The following is a 21,342-nucleotide window of genomic DNA, read 5'->3' on the forward strand; positions in this document are numbered from 1 at the left end:
GGGCAAGTTACCTGGCTCGGGAGCCCCGCTGCCCAGGGAGCTGGGCCCGGAGCGCCGGGGGGCACGTGGGGGAGAGGGGTCGGTGCGCGTGTGTGTTGTTGGGGAAGTTGTTACCTGGGGGAGACGCGCTGAGCCGAGCTTGAAGCTGTCTGCGGCTGGAGTGGGAGGGGAAGGGGGGAACTGACGGACAGGCGGCCCCGGCTGCAGCTGCAGTGGTGCCTATTGATCCGGGCTGATTGGCGGGCGAAGCCCCCCACCGCCACCCCCACCTTCCCATCGGCTGCCCCCGGGCGGCTGCTTGGCTCGGGCCGCCGAGCCCTCGTAAGTTTTTTGCGTCTCCGCTCGAGTCCTTCCTGGCCGGCCTGAAACTCCCCTGGCCGGGCGAGCTCTCCTGGCGTGCCCGGCCCCGCGGCTGCCTTTCTACCTGCGTGGACAGTCATGGGTGGGAGTGGTGTGGCCGAGTCGCCGAGGCTATATAAAGAGAGACGGACGTCTCGGATCTAGGGCTCGGGGCCGCTTTAGGGCGATGGGGATTCTTTTTGAAATGAGTTTGAGGAGGGGGCGATGGGCATCCCGTGCCAGTGACAGCGGCTCCATCCTGTGGAAAAATGAGGGGCTGTGCTGAAGCAGGAACACTCGTCTCCCCCTCCTGTGGGCTCGGTAACCTTTCCAGCAATTTGAGGTGTTGTGTGTGGGGGGCTTCCTGTCTAGAGGTGGCGAGGAAGCTCCGAGTTGCTCCCTCCAGCCCGGGAGCGGGCTCCACAATAGATCTGGACCAGCCCTGCGGCTCCGGGCCTTGCATTTCGGGGACCCCTGAATCGCGTCAGTCTGCACCCCCGGGGAAAAGAACGCGCGAAGTTGCGGTGGAAAGTTGCGTGGTGCCGTCACCGCCGCGGGCCCGGGGGCGGCCGGGGGCGGCGGGGGCGGGAGGGCGCGCCGCCCAACCTCGGCCGGCTCCCCTGGCCCGGTAGGCAGCGCCCGGGCGTGGGGGCTGCGGGAAAGGTAAGTTCGGAAAGCGCGGCGCCGTCTCTCCGGATTACGGGGTTGGGCGTCCGAGGAAGGGGCTTTTCTTGTTGCTGACGACATGTGTGTGACATGTGAGTCTGAGCCACCAGTGTCTGTGCAGCTGCTGTAAACATGTTTACCTGCCCGGGAGAGAGAATGGATCTTCTCCTCCGCAGCCCGTCCTAGGCTTTTCTCGGGCCGAGCCATATCAACAGATGACCTAAGGGGAAAAGGCGTTCCGGAAAGGTCCGGGAGATCCCCCGTGGAGAGAGACCGACTCCCGATCGCCGCGGCAAATGGCAACTTGTGCAGGTAGACAGACACAAAGATGGGGTTGAGTTTTCTGCTGCCGCCGGCATGTCAGCCCCCTCCTGTCTGCCGCCTTGTCCTCCGGGGACGCCTTTATTTACCGCGATGCCTGTCAGTGTTTTTCCTTTGTGTTTAATATTAGACAAACAGATTTGAGGCTGCTTAGCGCAAAACGGTTTGTCTGCGGCATGCATCACACAGAAAACAAAAGGTGTCTGAGATAGTACTATTACAGGTACCTTCCATTTTCATCACTTTGGGATCCTGGCATTGCATCTTTTTCTGTCGTTGTTCTGAAATGCATTTCATTCATAGATAATTAGCATAGCCATGTTCTAGGTTGTAAATAGCAATATATCTTGCGAATTAAAAATGAGCTTGTCATGCTATTGCAGTGAAATCTCAGGATGGGCACTGGTTAATATTTCTTAGCAACGCAGTCATGTTTAAGTTGCAGATATTTTCTGAGGAGAACTGCCAGTAAAAATGTTAACCCTCAAAGGCTTATGGTTAACAAATAAGCATTGATTACAGTGGGAGGTGTTCATAGAGGTGTTTAATTTCATTTGTATGGAAATAATTTTTGTTCATACCAGATTGAAGCATAGCAGATTGTGTTGCTTATGTAAATAAAACATTTTAATTTCCGTTCTGGAATATGTCTTCTGGGTGGGGGTGACGTACAATGAGGTGGCAAGTACTGTTAAGTTGACATCTAGTCAGCCAGTTGACTTGTGTTTGCCCATGGAACAAACCTTACCCAGTGAGCAGTGACTTTTATGTTAATGTTGTTTGTTAGTCATCTGTAATGGAGGTAAATCAGAGCTACTTAAGTGGATTTCAAAATGACCCTGATTGCTTTGTGTATTATATATTATATATATTTTAAGAGTTAAATTTTCTTACTTCCTACTTCTTAGAATCTTTTTTTTTTTTTTTTAAAGTCTACTCCAGTATCTTATGCCTGTCATTCTGGTATATTAACCAAATGGAAAGGTACATGCATATGTTAGAGGCACTTTTCCTTGCTGTCTTTGGAATCCACCAGTAGAGGATGCTAACAAAAGAGATATATTGTGTACTACTCTACCATGAGTCTTTTTACCTCCTACTGTGTTTGAAACCTTTAGTATTCTGGGGTTTTTTGTGAAATTATTTCACATTGTGCTAGTTTTAAGTAGCAGATGTAACATAATTGAAATTTAGATAGAAATATTTTCAAATTTAGCAATCTTTACCTTAAAATTGCAATCGAACCAAACTGTTTTGCTAAAAGGCCTGTATTCTTAATTTTTCTTTATCTTTTATACTGGTGCGTGTGTGTGTGTGTGTGTGTGTGTGTGTGTGTGTGTGTCTTTTGGGAGTGGAGCTTGAGAACTTAATGGCTTTGCCATAGTGGTTATATTTTAATTACAAATGGAGCAGAGCAAATGTGAAATCTCATGAAAATTCTGATAACAGAATGGCAATCATATCTTTTTTCCCTCATGAGGAAATATTATAATTCTTGAAATAAGTAAAGAAATTTTAGAAATTATTCCTGTATCTCTCTTTAAAAAGTAAACAGAGATTTAAAAAAAAATTTTTTTAAAGTAAACAGAGATGATGTGGCAGTTAAGTGAACTTTAAGGTGTTACCAGTAGACTACAGACATTAATAACTTAAGGATACTCCTCTCATTTTTAGTCTTCCTTATTTGTCCTTTAATATACCTTCTCTTCATCTTCTCCTCACCTTCTCCACTCTCATCCTTCTCAGTAGGGTGCATGTTTTGTATGAATTTAAATTGCCAACTCAAAGTAGTACTGTTTTCAATCCAATACAGTCTTACATAAAAATTGAAATTACAGTTTTAAAAATGTATGTTTTGTTTAATGAAGTTAACTCCAAAGGCAGTATGGTATAGGGGATAAAGGGCTGTCCTTACATTCAGAAAGTTTGGGTTCAAGTTTGGTTTTAACCTCTACTGGTTATATTATGACTATGATCAGGTCAGTTGTCCCTTTGGGCTCAATTTACTTCTGAAACTGCCCACTTACCTGCACAGGAATGGGGTTTCTTTTCCAGTTGCTCATCATACTAATGAAATTTCAGATTTGGATCACTAAAAGAAAATCTCTTTGTGGTTGGAATCTTTCATCAGTTGTATAAATACACTATTAAATTGCTTTTTATAAATCTTTTAATTTGGTTCAAATGTCAGAAATATCTTATTGCCCACTTATTGTAACATTGTGTAAATATACCACCATTTTTAATAAAAAGTGATAGTTATACCTTTTTATCTTACAATAAACATGAAACTTAATACCATAAAAATAAGATTTGTTTTTACATAATTTTTCTTAGTGTTATCATGTAAATAGTGTAGGCTTTTATAATTAGGTCACCTTAGAGGCGTTACTTAAATTTGACATTCTCATAATTATCAAGAGCCTAGCCGAAAATGTAGTGTTGCTGATCATACTTTTTTCTGAATTGCTGAAACTTATTATTTTTTAAAATAACATATTGTAGCATGGAGTAAAATGTCAATATAATGTTTATTTTTTAAAGTAAGACCCACCTCTCACTAATGTGTTATTTAGTTTAACTTACACTCAGTCATACATTTTCTTCCTCTCTTTATCAACTGTTGCTAAGTGCCATGATGCCTTTCCATTCTAAATATGGCCAAAGGATCCTAATTAGCAATGCAGGATTTTTAATAATGACAGTATTACTTATTATAGTGGTTAAGCTTCTCTTATTTTTTTTAACCTTTTCTGGTTAATCACTTTCAAACATTTGAGGAGAGCCAGATGTAAAAAACAGATGCTCTATCATGTGGGATTACATTAGTGGCTCCTCAACTATTTTGTGTACTGATTTGAGGTGGGGGAGGGAGGAAGCAGCTCTGCAGGTGTTAAATGTAGATATGCCCCTAGTATGCCAAAGTGCAGAGGGAAAGTTCCTGAAAAAAAGGTCTAGGGGCTTGGTGAAATTACTATCTACAAACACTTTGGACTTTGAAGATGTGACTTACGTGAAACATTTGTGTCTAGAAATAGAAAATAAAAGTGGAAATTGTACTTGGTATGGGACACATTTCAGACTTTTTTAGTAGAGAGGATAGAAAGAATTCTTGGGCTTCCTGTTAGCACTGGATCTCTGAAGCAGTTAGCTGGTGGAGTAAGAAACTAAAGGAATGAAATTTGAACCACTTGTAATATATCAAAGCCTCTTTGCCACTGGAAAGCAGTGCTTTGGTCCATCCTCTTTGATGAGAGAGTGATCAGAAGGCACACCTTGCCTTGCCATTCCTTTTGATGGTAGACATCATTCTATATTCTCAGAGTACTTCCTATGGAAGAAAACTACTATGAATTTCCATCATGCTATGGGCATGTGTGGATTTTCACTGGGCTGCATTTGGTATTTTGAAAAAAGAAAAGAAAATTTACTATGAAAAGTTGGCATTTTTTTAAATTTAGAAGTGACTCTGTCCTTTTGACAGTTTAATTTTTTTTTAATATGTAAAATTAGAATGTCTTCAAAGTTGAGGTTTCTGAAGTGTCTAACATAAGCATAGATACTTTATGGTGTTCTCCATTTGTTAAGCTCCAAATCTTTTCTATTCAGTTTCTATCTTCATTTATTGCTCCTCACTTAAGTGGTTAGTCTCTTGAGATAATTGCATGCTGATTCATCCAGTTCTGTACTTCATATACAGTCATTAGGGTGAGGATAGGCAGTTGGTTTTTCTTTTGAAGTGATGATGGGTTGCATTATTCTATATCTTTTTTCTTGATCCCTCTAGTGACCAGTAACAATCATTTGTGAAAACTATAGGTTGTTTGAGTGTAGGTTATGGACTATACTTTTACCAGACGATACAACTTAATATACCAAATTGGGAAAATTCCCTAAATCATCTGTCAATTGTTACAAGCACTGAATCACCAAATATGTAACTGGCTTGACTGGTAATTGCTGTTTTATTCATACTTGTTACTTCTGCTCACTTCATAACATTTCATTTTTTAATATAAATATAAAATGAATCTAACAACTTAAATTTGTCAGAGCTACATTTGCCTGATGAAAGAATTCATGAAGTTTTCTCTCTTCTTTTTTCTTTATACTTCCCTATTGGTTTAATGCCTTACAAAATTATAATTCACATACTATCTGGCATTTTAAAAGTTATTTTTAAATGTTGTTTTTTGGATTTAGGACTTTTCCTTTGATTTTATCTTACCAGAATCTGTTTAGTTTAAGATTGTAGCATATTATCTGCTTCTCTATTTCAAGAGAAACTTCTTGGAAATTGGAACAAGGCATCCGAGTAGGAAATCTGCAGAAAGTTATGTGGCCATAATCTTAAATATGGGGTCTTCTAACATTTCATAAAGAACCTCAATTTCTTTGTTAAATATATAACAGAATTTCCTATGAACCCTCTTCACACTACTGAGAACAGTGTAGTTTAATGGGAAGAGCTCTTGGTAGGCTCCTGTCCTCTCACTTGTGTCATTTGCTGCTTGTGAAATCTTAATTTGTTAATTTGTTCTTTCTGCTTTTCAATTCTTCACCTGTAAAAGGGGGAAGTTGGATTGGATGATCTCTAAGGACTCCTCTACCTCTAAATCATAAGATGAAATTTTCCCTAAATCGTACAGGGACTACTCTGGCAATATTTGCCCCATTGTAGAGGAAGCAATAGTAAAGGAATCAATGTCATCATAATAGTAACTAATTAGTTAGCACATCAAGATTTACAAAACATTTTACATTTTCACATTGATACTCACAATAACCTCATGAGACACTAGCTATTATTATCCCCATTCTGTAGAGGCAAAAACTGAGAAGTTAGTGGATTTGTTCCAGGAGTCACATAGCTAGTAAGTATCTGAGATAGGATTCAAACTCATATCTTCCTAATGCTAAGTCTAGGGCTTTATCCACCAAACCACCAAGTTTCCACTTAAGTTTTGAATTAGTAAAATTAATCTAATGTATCATTTAGAAGGGTGAATCTTGAGAATTTTTTGGACATTGTTTTTAATCCTAGATTTTTATTTTCCATTGCGCCTTCCCTCCTCATTTGGCCCCTATTTGTACTCCATTTTCTCTAATGAAGTTATTCTGCTTTCCCAAATTCCTTATAATGAACCTAATGCTTTATTTAAAATTGATTACTTTTAATTTCTCCCCACTTTTTAAACTTGTTTTTGCCTCTCTTTAGTGTCATATGCTAATTCTAGGCATTAATTTGATAATTTTGTCCTTTTGTATTTAGAATTCTAATCATAATGTAATAGAATGTCAGTGTAAAAGACAGGAGGCCTGGATGGCAGGTAAGTCTCTGCAGCTCAGTAGTATGATCTGTGGCAAAGTGCTTAACCTTTCTGAGCTGGTCTTTCCTTATATAGAATTGGAATAAAGTTCTGATTCTGAATAGAAAGATAGCTGTGTATTTCAAATCCACGCTGAAAATTTCCTATTTTCTGGTTCTTTTTACAATTCTATCAATTTATTCTATCAAAATGTAGACTGCTCCATCCAGAGTTGTCTTTCTGCAACAACACTTGGGCTATACTTTGATTTAGGATAATTTTTGATACCATTTAAGCTAATATATTTTGAATTCTGTTTACTAAAAAAAAAAAAGACAAACAAACAACAATTTGGGAGTTGTGAGGCACTCCACTGGCCATGGCAGCCTGAGAAACAAATCTGATTCATAGCTGGTTTGTGTATGGTCCATGAGTTAAGTAATGTTTTTGCATTTTAAGTATTTACTATACTTTATATTATTTAAGTTGTATTAACTTAAAGATGTTTTTTCTAAGCTCCCCTTTAATGACACAAGTGATGATTCAACTTAAGGGAGAAAGTTGTTTGTTTTTAATTATGAAAGAACAGTGCTGTAAAGGCAAGAGTACATGATTAAGATATCTAAAATAATTACTGGTATAGTCGTTAAGATTTAGCAGTGCTTTTTGTGGATCAAGAATCATAAATTTAGAATTGGAAAGTCCTGGGGTCCAAACCTCCTTATTTGAAAAATGAGGAAACTAAGGCTGAGAAAAAGTCCATGACCTCCATGTAGTAAGATTTAAACCCAGATATTTTTTGACTACCCAGTCCAGCATTCTGTTTACTACTTGTGTACAGTTTTAGCCTCTCCTGAATGAATTTGACCTCCTGAAGGATTTAGTAAAGAGCCACTTTTGATATAGTTTAAGATAGCCTTTAGAACACTTTGAAGTTCAGAAGTGGATCATTGAGCTCATCAGTGGGGTGATCATCTGTGCCCCTCTGGACCAAGACCTCCCCTCAGTTTCCCATAAGTAGTTGACTCACCTGCCTGGGCCTTTTTTCCTTTTTTTTTTTTTTTGGCATTCTAAGGACAGCTGCAGACCATCATTTATCCCTTACTTCCCTTTTGCCATGTGGTACTCTTCTTCTCCTTTTTTTTTTTTTTTTTTTTTCAAATCACACGTCTTTCTTTGACAATATCTTCAATGCTGGTTCTTCATACATTTATTGTGCAACCATGCTGTGTAGATGGTTAGGGCAGATTTTTTTTGGAATGATTGTCTTTTTTTGGTCCACATATCTCTGTGATGGCGCTCAGTATGCCATCCACACACGAGCATTTGTAGGACATAATCATATAGCAGGATTCTAAGGCTGGGGCTCATGAACTTGGATGGGGAAAAAACAATCTTTATTTTCACTCACCTCTAACTGAAATTTAATATTTCCTTCAGTTACCTAAAAACATTAGTGTGATTAGTCCCCTAAGTTTCACCAGACTGATCAAGTGATCCATGATCCAAAAAAGGTTAAGAATTCCAAACTCTGAAGAACCCCCTTTAATTTGGACTTTGGACATGCATTCAAGCACTCCAAGCTTACATCTTTCTATTTTATGCCCTATCTAATATTAATAAGAGGATCACAAAACAAAATTCTCTGCTGTTATATATTTCCAGGAATTTTGCAAAATTTTAATGTATACATGGGAAGCTAGAGGCTTTAAGGAAATGGTTTGCTCTGCTAAATGGAAAGACTTTTTTTTTCTAAAAAGTCAGTTATAAATACAGTATATTATGTGATCTGCATCTTTTGATACTTGTATATAAAGAGATGCTCTTCCAATGAAAGAATACTTAGAGTAACCTATATTACCCCTCATTATATATGTCATTGACAGGTAGAACATCCCCAAAGTTTCAGTGCAGCTTTAATCAAAGCTTAAAGCCTTTAATAAAGACTTACAGGTACACCATTTTTATACATCCTATATGTGTAATTTATTTCCATGAAAATTTTTTATAGATGAAAAAACAGACTTATAAAGCAATGGCTGTTGATGGTCTCCTAATTGGTTTTGGAGGGGGTGGTGATAATATCCAAGATTATTCTTACACACACACACACACATATGTACGTATGTGTATATGTGTGTATATATATAATATATATATATGTGTGTGTGTGTGGTGTGTGTGTGTGTATGTATATATATATATATATGTTATATACATATATATGTATATATATATCTTTCACTTCCAAATAGTTTGTGAATCAGTAATTTCATAACTATTTATTCTAATTCAAATCTCTTCCTTGATGTTCATTTCGTCTGATCCACCCTTTTATCCTGATTTTGTATTTTTGTTGTCACTTCTACTTCATCTATAGGTAAAACCATTACTGAGGTAAATTAAGAGTTCCCACAACAGTAGATTCATAGTGATAGATGACAAAAATTAACTGGGCATACAAGTATTCACAGTTCTTTTATATACATCTATTGATTGACCTTTCAGTTTCATCCTTAAGTTTCTTTTCCTTAGTTGTCTTATCAGGTTTTCTTCAAACTAGTTTTTAGTTTTTACCTATTATTGTATGTCTATCTCTTAGATAGTGGGAGACTATTCATTATTTTCTACCATCCTACTCTGTAAATTTCAAAATACATACATAAAATATGTATGTATTTATAAATAATCTAATTCTAGGCTTGCCCTTGGCTATCATATCTCTTGACTTGATGAGTCAAGTACTTGTACTTGTACGGCACTTAATAGGCTCCTTCAGCCTCTTCATCCTGGCACTTGACTTACATCTGTCTCATAAAAAGGTTTTGTTATTGGTGTTTGTTCTTTCTTACATCTGTATCCCATTGTTGCCATTACTAACTTGTTTAGGACACATTGAAATTGTGTTAATTGCATACCTTTTTTCGCGTCTTATTCTTCTAGCTTTATGCTTCTTTGTCTGAAAAATCCATGATTTTGCATATAGAATTATTTTTGAAATGATTCCCATATTAGTGACAAATTATTTCTTCATTATTAAAAATAGACTTTTATTTTATTTCATTTTTAAAAAAATTTTCATTATGCTCAATACCTTTTAATGCTTTTCTCAGAAATGGAAAACTAAGGCTGAGAAAAAGTCCCATTTGGAATTTTCTTGGCAAAGATACCAGAGGGGTGTTCCATTTTCTTCTCCAACTCATTTTATAGATGAGAAACTGAGGTAAATAGGGTTAAGTGACTTGCCCAGGGTTATTCAATTAGTAAAGTGTCTGAGGCCAGATTTGAACTAAGGAGGATGAGGCTTCCAGACTCCAGGCTTAGCACTTTATGCACTGAGCCAACTGGCTGCTTTCCTCAAAAATAATAGTTAATCTTTAATACGCAGTATTTATATAGGACTTTATAGTTTGCAAAACTCTTGATCTCACAACAACCCTTTTAAGGTAGGTGATATTATCATTGGAATTTTACAAGTGAGGAAACTGATGCTGAGAAATTAGATAATTTAATTAAATTAGGATCCCAGAGTTAGTAAATTGTCTTAAGTAGGATTCAAACTCTGGTCTTCCTCAGTCCAAATATAATCCTCAGGATTTGTATGATTAACATAAGTCTCCAGGGTTTTCATCATGTTCGTTATCACTTATTCCTGACCCCTCTTTTTCAATTTATTTTTTCATTTCTAAATCTATGTTTTCACAGATTCATTTGAGTATTTTTTTGTTGTCTTCATCTTCATTTATTGGCCCCTCCCACAACTTCCATTTAAGGAGGACACCTAGGCTAGCCAGCCATCTCTTCATTAACTTTTAAAAATTCATTTTAAGTTAAATACAAAAAGATCCCCTAAAATCTATTTCTATATACACAGCACAACATAACAAGAGTCTTCAGTATAAACCCATGAATTTCCATTTCACACATAAATTGCTCTTCAGGCTCCATTCTGGACTTCTCCGCTGGCCCCAGTCACTTGAATTCCTTTTGGAATTCTCACTTTGGATCCTTGCTCTTAGGGGACCTTCTCTCTGATTGGATGACTCCTAGTATGTGGATGTAAGGAGGGTTTCTAGGACAGCTATTTCTTTGTCTCTCACCAGGCTGTAATCCAATCTTCTCCATCATAGCCATCATATCTCTCCCCAATTTTCACTTTCCTTTTAGGTATTCTCGCAATAGATTATCAGCTCTCTGAGGACAGGGGCTTTTTTTTTTTTGCTTGAATTTGTAGTCATAGTACTTAACATATATAGAGATCACTTAATAAATGCTTGTTGTGTGGCCTACTATTCACTGTTCTTACCTTTGCATTGATCTTGTCCAATATCAGTTAATTTGGAAACCTTGTTGAGTTTTTTATTGAATATACTTCTTTATCCTATATAAAGATGTTAACACCTAAGGTCTAATTATTTTCATGTTGACCTTTTTGAAAGAACTTATCACAAGCACAGCAATGCTTATTGACTAATAAATGACTGGTGATACCTTTCCTCAAGGCTTTGTTTCATTAAACCAATACCTTTTTATTTTGCCTGTACAATAAAAACCTCTGTGAACCTTCTGTCCATTTAGCTACAGCTACCTCTCATCTTCTGATTTTATTTACAGTAAAAATGTTAACATTGATGTGATTCAGTTCTTTCAATAATTAAGTTCACCTATTTGGACAAAGATCTCACATGGAGAGCAGCCCCAACCAAGTTAAAGTTTCTAGGCGTGTGATCTTATTACCTTCTGCCTTGTTGTCCACAATTGTCAGTTTAAAATAAATGGTCTACATTAAGCTGAGCACCATTTTGTATTTTTCTTTATTTCTTGTATTGTAGTTGCCAAGGAATTCAGTGCCAAATAGCCAGTTTCCTTGTTACAAACCTCTCCATCCTTATCTTGATGGGTACTTAGAAAGCTCACTATATCTATTCCCAGGACTGTACTTGAAATCCCTCCAGCTTTGTAGAAAAGTTAAGAGTTTGCAGTCCTTTGGACAACCTTTTAAAAGCCAGGACTATGAGTACACTGCAATGAGGTATGAAGTCAGGACCCAAACGCAAAAGCATTTGAAACATAGGAGCAAAAACATTTGTTCTTTACTAGAAAGGAAACCAGTTAGGCTTATCTGCCTAACACTCTTTAAAACTTACATGAAATGCAATTATCTAATGCTTTTATAGTTCATCTAAGACAATTCTGTAAGATAGCAGAGAACCAAGAAGTAAGCAAGAATAGTTTCTGAGCAAGTAAGATACTTGAAAACATTTATGATTACATCAGTGTGGCTAATCCTTCCACTGATGTAGGTCACAACCTCTCCATGCCTTAGTAGATTTGCTGTGGCTAAAATAATTTAATCACCTGTTGTCACCTGGTGACAAATCTTTCCAAATTTAGTTGAACTTGTCATGACAAATACAGATTTGATTGCTTGGCTTGTATTTAAAACCGTGACAAGTTAGTATGATCCATAAGTTTTACGCTCAACTTTTATATACAGAATAACCCACTGCCCTGGCTACAGTATAAGAAGGTATAAGAATAGCATATTAATGGAGTGCTCAGAGGGTAGAGATTGGCAGAATGAAGCTGATTTGTGTTGGAAAGAACACTACATTTGTTGTAAGTTATGTGGCCTTGAACAGAGCAGTTAGCTTTACTGTGCTTTAGTTCCTTCAACAAGGAAGGATCATGACACTTGAATTTCCTACCTCAGAGAGTTGAAGTTCAGATAAGATCATGTATAAAATATGCAATATATGTTTGAGTTGACTATTGGTTTGCAAAGGCCATGAACAACAATTTTCTGACATGCAGGCCCTTAGAGCCTTCTTTTTATTTAATTTTTATACTTTATGAATTAGTCTTTCAGTAATTAGGTGTCACATGTGAGAAAGATTGCTTAAAAGCAGGCATATATGGTGACTCCTCCAAACCACAACTAACAGAGAAAGGGGGACCCCTAGAGGTATGAAATTTGACTAGTTGACCTCTTAAATTTCTTCCAACTCCTTTATGAAATTTCACAGAAAAACTAAGGGAAACAACAGAAGAATTTCTAAAATTGAAGCCTTTTGGGGCTCTTTAATGTTGAGAGAAATAGCTCTACATTGTTTAGTAGTGCTTGAGATCATTTCTGTATTATCACTATATTTAGCACGTTAAAAATCAAAATAAGTTCATTATCTCATTATCTTCTATTAAGGAAAGATAGTTAATGACATTTTAAAAGGTTTGCATTTTTTTAAAAAGTTTATTACTTAAAAAGAATAAGCTTCAATTATTTGGACATTTCATTTTGGAGGATCTTACTCTCAAATGCTGTGGGATAACATTTTTTGGAAGATTCCTTACATGTCTAAATGAGGAAATTGTTATGAATAACATATCTGGATTTGACCATTTTTCATGATCTCCTTGTGGGGACTTTTCTATCCACTGTGAGCCAGGAACAAGACACCCTGATGCACACTAGCTCTGTAATCTAGGCAGATCCATTCCCTTAATTTCCCATTTTAATTTCTCTGGGCTCTAAACAACTCTCAGAGAAGGTGTTGTTGGTGTTTCCTCTTAAGGGAATTTCTCTATTACTGATACAGCCCCTTTCTCTACCAGCTAGTCTCAAGCTTCTTGACAGAAATGCGCATAACCTATAACTCATTTGTACTATCCAGTCCTTCTTCTGAACCTGAAAGTTAGGGGAATGCTTTGTAAGTTTGAGCTTCCTAAGAGAACTGGCACGGGGAGAAGCTGGGGATCCTGAAACAAGTAGCAGCGAAAGGAAGCAACAACCCTTTAAGTGATATTCATAATTTGGCATCTGGTGAATATCTGAGGAGTATTGATAGGAAAAATGATGGACAAGATTAATAGAGGTTATTAAAGAAAAATGTCCAGATTATAAATGCTTATTGTTTTGTTTTCACATAACATGGACTGCAAGTTTTTGTTTTACACGGTCATGGGATGAGTTGTTCAAAGAGTGATTATAATATTACTGATTTTAGGAACTAGAATATACCTCTTTATGCCAAACAATATTGAATATAATTTAAGTCAGTTGCTGAGTCACAAGGCACCTTGTTTTTGTGGAGCTTCAGCAAAATTCCCAAGAATATCAGTTATCACAAAACTCTCTTGTGGAGCACAGATGGGGATCCAAACCTGAGATCTTCTTCAGTGTGGCCAACCTCGGGGTGGGGGCACTTCCAGCTGCTGATTTTCTCCCCAGTGCACTGTTTAACTTGGAGCCTTGGGCACAGAGCCCGCAGAAAGCAGAGATTGCACTGGGTCTTGCTTGTCCAGACCCCGATGCCAAATCTCTACTTGCCAGGCCATATTGCTTCTCTCTACAGTGTATTATAAATGTGCCTGAAAAGATGAACTAGTGGAGTTCATCAGCTTTCACAGTATACCTGATTAAATAGGAATATTTTGAATAGTAACTGGATGTGACACACACTTCTGGATATCTTCACATGCATTGCCACATGCTGTGCCAGGTTTAGAGTCAGAAGTCTTGAGTTAAATCGCCAGCACTCAGACTTATTATCTTGGTGCCCTTAGTTAAGTGATCTAACCCCTGATCCTCAGTTTCTTTCTTTGTAAAATAAAAGCATTAGATTAGGTGACTTCTCAAGTCAGTAGATCTCATTCAATCTTCTGTTTAGAGAATGAAAACAGCAGGATGGGGAAGACCGAGAAAGAGGCAAGAAAGACAGACCTCCAGCCCGGGAAGTTAAGAGGAGAAAGAGATTATTACTTTCTCTTTATTTGCTATAGAATAAGTTATAGCGGTTTTATGGGTCATTAAAATCATTGTAAATTCTTTGAATTTCACAAGTCATTATTATTACATTACTTAGGTTTTCAGATGGAAAGATTTGCTAGTTTTCTTTCATATATCAGCTTCCTTATCTATTTTTTTAACACATAAAATGAGAAAGGAGCTCTGTAAACATGAGGACTGTTGAAGAGCTTGATCACCTGTGGAACTTTGATCCCCACTGGACCTCCGGTCTCCGAAGTGGCTCCTTCCCGATGTTTAGCATGCACGCAGACCTTTCTCCCCTAATTAGGACTGTTGTTTGTGGCCTTGGACACACCTGGAATGCTGGGCTCTTCTAATTCATTTGTTTTTGTAGGGGTAGCCAAGCAGCAGGGGATTTTTCCCTGGTCAACTCCATTGTCATAGGAAGCCATACCTTGGAGGAAATCTTTTTTAAAATCTAAGGCATTTTGAATGGACTCTTGAAGAATGGATAGGATTTCAGCAGGTGGACCTTCTAGTTAGAGGAATAGAATGTCAGGAATCAAGAAAAAGGTGAATAGTCTAGTTTGGCCATAATTTAAGCTCATGAGAGAGAAAAGATGGAAACAAAAAGAGCCATCCAGAGTATGGGGCTCTTGAATGCCTTAAGAATTAAAATTTTGGAATGAAAGTCAGTAGTCAGTAATTGGACATTGTTTTTCTGTTGTTTGTTTATTTTTCATCAACATACAAGTGGTGTGATTAAGAACTGTGCTTGATAGGAAGAATAGGATACATTTGAGAGGAGTGTTAGGCATGGAGAATGTGATAGAAGCAGGAAAGTCAGGGATGAGGCTCCTGTAATAGGACAGGACAGGTCCAGAGTTCCTCAAGCTAGTTTCACTACCTTTGCCATGCAAGAGAGGAGATAAGAGTTGAGGTAAATAGTGGAAGTGGGAGCTCAACAAAGACTTTTGCCTCTGATTGGATAAGAGTGTGGAAAGACCATAACTCTTAAGATATTGAGCCAGCTTTCCTGAAGAGATCATTAACATCCCAGGAAGACAGAAGATGGAGCAGGAATGAAATGGACCCACGATCCCACAAACTTATAAAATGTCTTCAGGCTTATGTAGTTCTACTTTGTATTGTTAATGTGTGTGATCTGATATAAATTGATTACCTAGATAAGGCTACTTTAAAAATTAGATGATCACAATTGTTCCGGGTCTTTAAAATTAAATGTTTCAGTACTATTATGGCATGTATTGTTTCAGTACTATTGTGGTCCTAAATTAAATGAACTTGATAAAGTACCTTGGGTGTTTCTATATACATTAAAATTAAGTAGCATCTATATAGTGTTTTAAGGATTTTCAATTTAAGCATTTACATACATATATATGCATACACACATATACATATATATCTTATTTGAATCATTATAAGCTCTACCTACATTTGAAAACTTTTAAATTTGAAATAAGACTCAAATTCAATAGTTTGAAAACTTAATGATATAGAATTTCTGTAATTCAAACATAACTTAAACAATTATTATTGAATAACAGCTCAGAATAATATCTTCTTCTTGGAATTTGAGGTAAATCAAGATCTAAAATTAGCAGCTTTTCCAAACCCCAGACCAAAGAAATTAGATTTCTTTATTATACCATCAGAAGACCTTACCCTTGTCAGATGGTTTAATATTCAAAAAGGATATGTTCTACTATTGGATATCATGTTAAAGATGCACAATTATCTTCTGCTTTTGCTGTTGTACTTCAAGAACCAATAGGCCTTTTTTCTCTTAAATTGGAATTAAAATCTATTAAATATGCTGTCACCCCTATTAGCATTTGAGTACTTGAGACTATGGACTTTATTTTCTATTTGTATTTCTAGGATTTAACACAATACTTTGTAGTAAGCACTTAATAAAATTTTTCCCCTTTCATTCATGTCTGAGTCCAATTATGTAACCCTAATATATTCAGGAAAAGTCCAATAAATTAATTATATTTAGGGAATTTTATATTTGATCAATGCAATCAATCATGCAAAGTTTATCTTATGAATATAACTTTTTTTATAATGTTATTTTACTTATGTGTGTTTAAACTTTAATTTGTTACATGTGGTATACTACAAAACAATGAAACTATTCTTCTTTGATAGTGTTATATAATACTCTTTTTATGGCATTCATTTTATTCTTTGAAGACTAGTTCCATGACTCACAGCCACACACAACTACTCCCATAGATTATTAGCATTAAAAAGATTTAAAAGCCTTTATTTCTGGAAGAAATTTGGGGTCATTAAAGGACCATTGCAGTTTCACGAAGGCAATCCTAACTCCCCTTCCTTTCCTGTTTAATTTTGGTTCCAACTCATTGTCCATTTCTAGTACCTGTATAAAATAAGCTTTATACACTATCCAACTTCATGTCATAATCTGGAAAATGGTCATTTTTCATCCATTTGTTTTTTCTATCTTCATGGTTAAGCCAAATTTTTAATTGGTTATGCATCATACATGAGAGATAATAGAAGTATATTAATATGAGCAGGCTGCAACACCAAAAGTTTTAGAAACAAACTGGAATATAGATAATCAAGAAAATATTTGATTAAAAAAAACAAATTGGTCATTTAGCAAGAGTAAAGGATAACTGGTGGACTGCCTGTATTCTCTCAATCTAATTTTTCTGATGTTAAAAGAAGACCAGTATGTTAGGTAGAGGTCCACATTTATGGGAAGATGCAGGCAGGAAAAGTGCAGATGAATGGACAGGGATATAGTAATCAGTATCATTAAGGGGGATACCCATATTGATGAGATCATAGAGCTTTTTGACTTTCATGCTATAGACTTTTCATTGAGATTTAGTAGCTTAAAAAATCCCTTCCATTTTTCAGAATAGATTTTATTTTATTATCAACTTTTAAAAGGGGTTGATTTGGTCTAGATTAGAAATTTCATCAGTAATCTTCTTGGGAAGCATATAAAGCAGATGACAGATACATTGAATTTTATTTTTAAATTCTTTTAGGATCAGAGTCCAATATGTTTATATCATCTGGTTTTTTTTTAACTTAGGAGTGTGGAATCTAGTCTCTCTGTTTAGTATCTGAAGAAAGTATACCCAGTAATGTTAGGGGCACCAAAGTAGGAACGCTGTTTTTCCACAGCCACAGTCCTTGAATTCTGCATACCTTATGCTGCTAAATTTAGATGTTTTTGGCTCTTCTTTCTTGATGAATCTGGACAGTGATATATACAGTACTGTATAAAATAGAACATTGGAGTATTTACTATACAGTAGCTTCCTTAGTCATCTTCTGACAGGTGGCATCATCATTTATTATCAATTATTGACTAATAGATATTAGACTAGTGGTAGGTAATGGTGAAAGTATAGTTGAAGACAGAGATAGTTGAAGACATTCTGACTTCATGGAGTGCATGTTACCAGTTTGTTGTTTTTATTTAATTTAACAAATACATAATAATTCCTTTTTAATTTTTAACACACATTGCTTTATGAATCATTTTGGGAGAGAAAAATCAGAACAAAAGTGAAAAACCATGGGAGATATTTTTAAAAAAAAAAAGAAGTAAATATAGTGTATTGTTGATTTACATTCAGTTTCCTTAGTTATTTTTCTGGATGCAGATGACATTTTCTGTCCAAAGTCTATTGGGATCGCTTTGGATCACTGAAACAATTAGAACCAAGGCTTGCATAGTTGATCATCACACATTCTTGCTGTTATTGTGTGCAATGTATTCCTGATTTTTCTTGTTTCATTCAGTATCAGTTTGTGTAAAATCTTTCTAGGCCTTTCTATAATCAGCTTTTCATCGTTTTTTATAGAACAATAATATTCCATTATCTTAATTTACCGCAACTTATCCAGCCATTCCCCAATTAATGGGCATCTCCTCAGTTTCCAATTCTTTGCTACCACAAAAAAAGCTGCTTCATGTAATAATTCTCAACCAAAATTACTGTGTTTTACAAATGAGTACAACAGGAACTCAAAGAAAGGTGAACTGGAGCAGTAAGGGAAGGTTGATGGGACTGGAACTGGGCCTTTAAGGTTGAAGGTGTGACTAGGCAGAATATTCCACAAAGGGTTATCTGAGTAGGAGAACAAAAACACCATGAAGATTTTGAGATGAGCTCTCTCTCTTATTCAGGAGGGAAGTTTAGCTGCCACACTTGAGCATGGGAACTTTGACCTGTTCAGTGTTTAACTTCTGTTGGTTTACTCCTTTTTAGGCAGCTGGTAGCCCCCAGACTTACTGGGAATATATGATAGGAAGCTCCCTACAGCTCAGAACTCATGAGCTCAAGATCAACTACATTCAGCCTCCCCAGTAACAGGAATTACAAATGAGAACCACTCTCTCTGGCAGTTTGGACTCTTAAAAATTTTTTTTGATTATTGAATTCATATTGACCTATAATTATCTTAATAATTTAATCCATAGCTCTACATCACAGATTAGAATAGGAGATAATGTGGGGAAAGTATATTGTTACAATAAATAGAAATTTTATCTCAGAAACCTGACAGCAATATTTTGCAGGACTAGAGAAAGTTCTGTGGTGTTTGTCTTTCATAAAACTATATATACATGGTTGGAACAATATTGTAATAAAACTTGTCTGTATTCAAAAAAGAATACAAAAAAGGTATGATGTGTCAAACAGCTTAGGTTTATCTGTTAATCAGATGATCATAGCATTTGAAAAATTTGGATGTGATTGCCATGGATGATTTTGTAAAAGTACCTTTTTAAAAAATCCAGTTCTTTAAAAAATAGTATACACTTAAAATAAAGACCTATGACTTTTGAAATAGAATAAAAGCAAAACCATCTCTGATAGTATTAATCCAATACTTATAATTCTCTAACTAGATAAAATTTTAATGTGATTCTTAAGGAAATCTCAGTTTTGCCCTTTGGGTATTTGATTATAGGTACATGAACCTGAGCTATCACAATCAGAAATATTTTTTTTCAATGAGAAATATTTCAAAAAAGGGAGAAGAGTACTAAATGTGAAGTGTTGATATGTTAGGACCAAAATCCAATGTAATTCACATCTTTTTTGTTTCAGACTGAAAATGTAGTGAGAAAATGGTGAGTGATTATAGACTAGTTATAGAATATTTTCTTTTTGAAATAAAATAGACCTACCAATTTTAATAAGAATGAAGTGTTAGAATTAAACAAGTTTTAAGTTACAGATGTAGAGTTTAGATTAATGGTCATTAGATATTTATTGTGTCCTTGACGAAGAGGTAAGATTCTATGATTTCTTAAGGGTTGTTAGGGACCTTTCAGATTCATGTGTTCAACCTCCTGTTACATATAGGGGTGCACTCTACAACATACATCCCAATTTGGCCTCTTTTTGAATATTTTCTGTGACGTGAAACTCTTAATCTTATCATGGAACTCATTCTCATTGGAACAGTTTTAATCATTCCACTTAAAATTGAGCTGAAATCTGCCGCAGTTGTGTCTTCTGATGATGCTATATTGATTAAATGCTTAATCTTAAATCTTGAAAATACCTATCACATCTCCCCTTTCCTCATCCCTTAAAATCATCTCTTCTCTAGGCTAAACATTCCCAATCCTTTCAGCTCTTCCTCATATGGCACATTTTTAAGATTTTACCATCTTTGTTGCCCTTTAGTTTACTAATATCCTTTAAAATTTTGGCACCCAAATCTGAATACTATACTGTACTCTGTGCTAATCAGCACATCTAGAATACAAGGGTTATTTCTCTTGTAATGAGCATTAATATGCTTTAAGATTTCATTAGCTATGTTGTATTGTGTGGTTGTATTTGCAACTTGACTGCTGACTTAAAAAACAGTCCTGAAAAATCTTTAAAAGATGGGAATGGTTTGGGAATGCTTAAGAGAATTCCCAGTCTGGCTCTGGAGAAGAAAATACTACATTATAACACAATATATATATATATATAATATATATATATATATATATATATATATATATATATATATATATATATATATTAACACAATATATATATATATATATATATATATTAACACAATACTATATATATATATATAACACAATACTATATATATATATATATATATATATATATATATATATAATATATATATATATATGGTGTGGGGCACACACATACACATATGTATGTATATATGTGTATATATGACTCAGCAATAGCATGAATAATAACTTTGTAAGGAAAGTGGTATTAGATGTAGGGGGATTGGAATGATGCATCCTAGGAATGTCGTCAGGAATTAGGGATTTTGAAAACAAAAGTGGAAAAGAAAGATTCCATGTAAACAGCATTTGGAAAGATGAAACAATATTGATTACTTAGACGGGAGGAGCAAGAAATATTGACATTTTGAGAGTATCTTTTTTGGGATGTTATCTCTTTGTAAAACCTTAAGCCACAGTTACATAAAATTGTTCTGGAATCCCTAGCTCTGGCTATTGCTTTTCTGTTTTTATTCTTATGGGCTCTGTGCAACAAATAATGCTTTTCAAATAGATGACTTGATTGCACAAAGTGCATTGATGCTTTAGACTTTTGTGTTTGAGGGAAGATGTATTCTTTAATTTCCCTCTGTGCTAAATTTGCCTTCACATTTTTTAGAAGAGATGAATTCCCATTTAATTTGAGAGAAGTGACCTATTTTGCCTTTGAATTTAAGTACATATATGTTGTATACATGTTACAAGCACTTTAAAGTATTAGAATAGAAAAAGGCAATGGCTACCGAAGGCAAAAAAAAAATTTAGTAAATTTGTTTAAAAATATAGGCTAGAACTCTCAAATTCAGACAGCTCTTGAAAATCTTTTGAGATCCAATTGAAGTCCATCCATCCACCACAGCTGGCAAATGTTTTGTTTATTTCTT

The 21,342-nt window shown here is 35.8% G+C and overlaps 1 protein-coding gene across 2 annotated transcripts in view; it reads left to right on the forward strand.

Moving 5' to 3' along the window:
- Window positions 1-21,342, forward strand: part of ZEB1 (zinc finger E-box binding homeobox 1) — a 192,737-nt gene that overhangs the window by 964 nt on the left and 170,431 nt on the right. The window lies entirely within an intron of this gene.

This window comes from Antechinus flavipes, chromosome 5, assembly GCF_016432865.1.
Source record: "Antechinus flavipes isolate AdamAnt ecotype Samford, QLD, Australia chromosome 5, AdamAnt_v2, whole genome shotgun sequence".
NCBI lineage: Eukaryota > Metazoa > Chordata > Mammalia > Dasyuromorphia > Dasyuridae > Antechinus > Antechinus flavipes.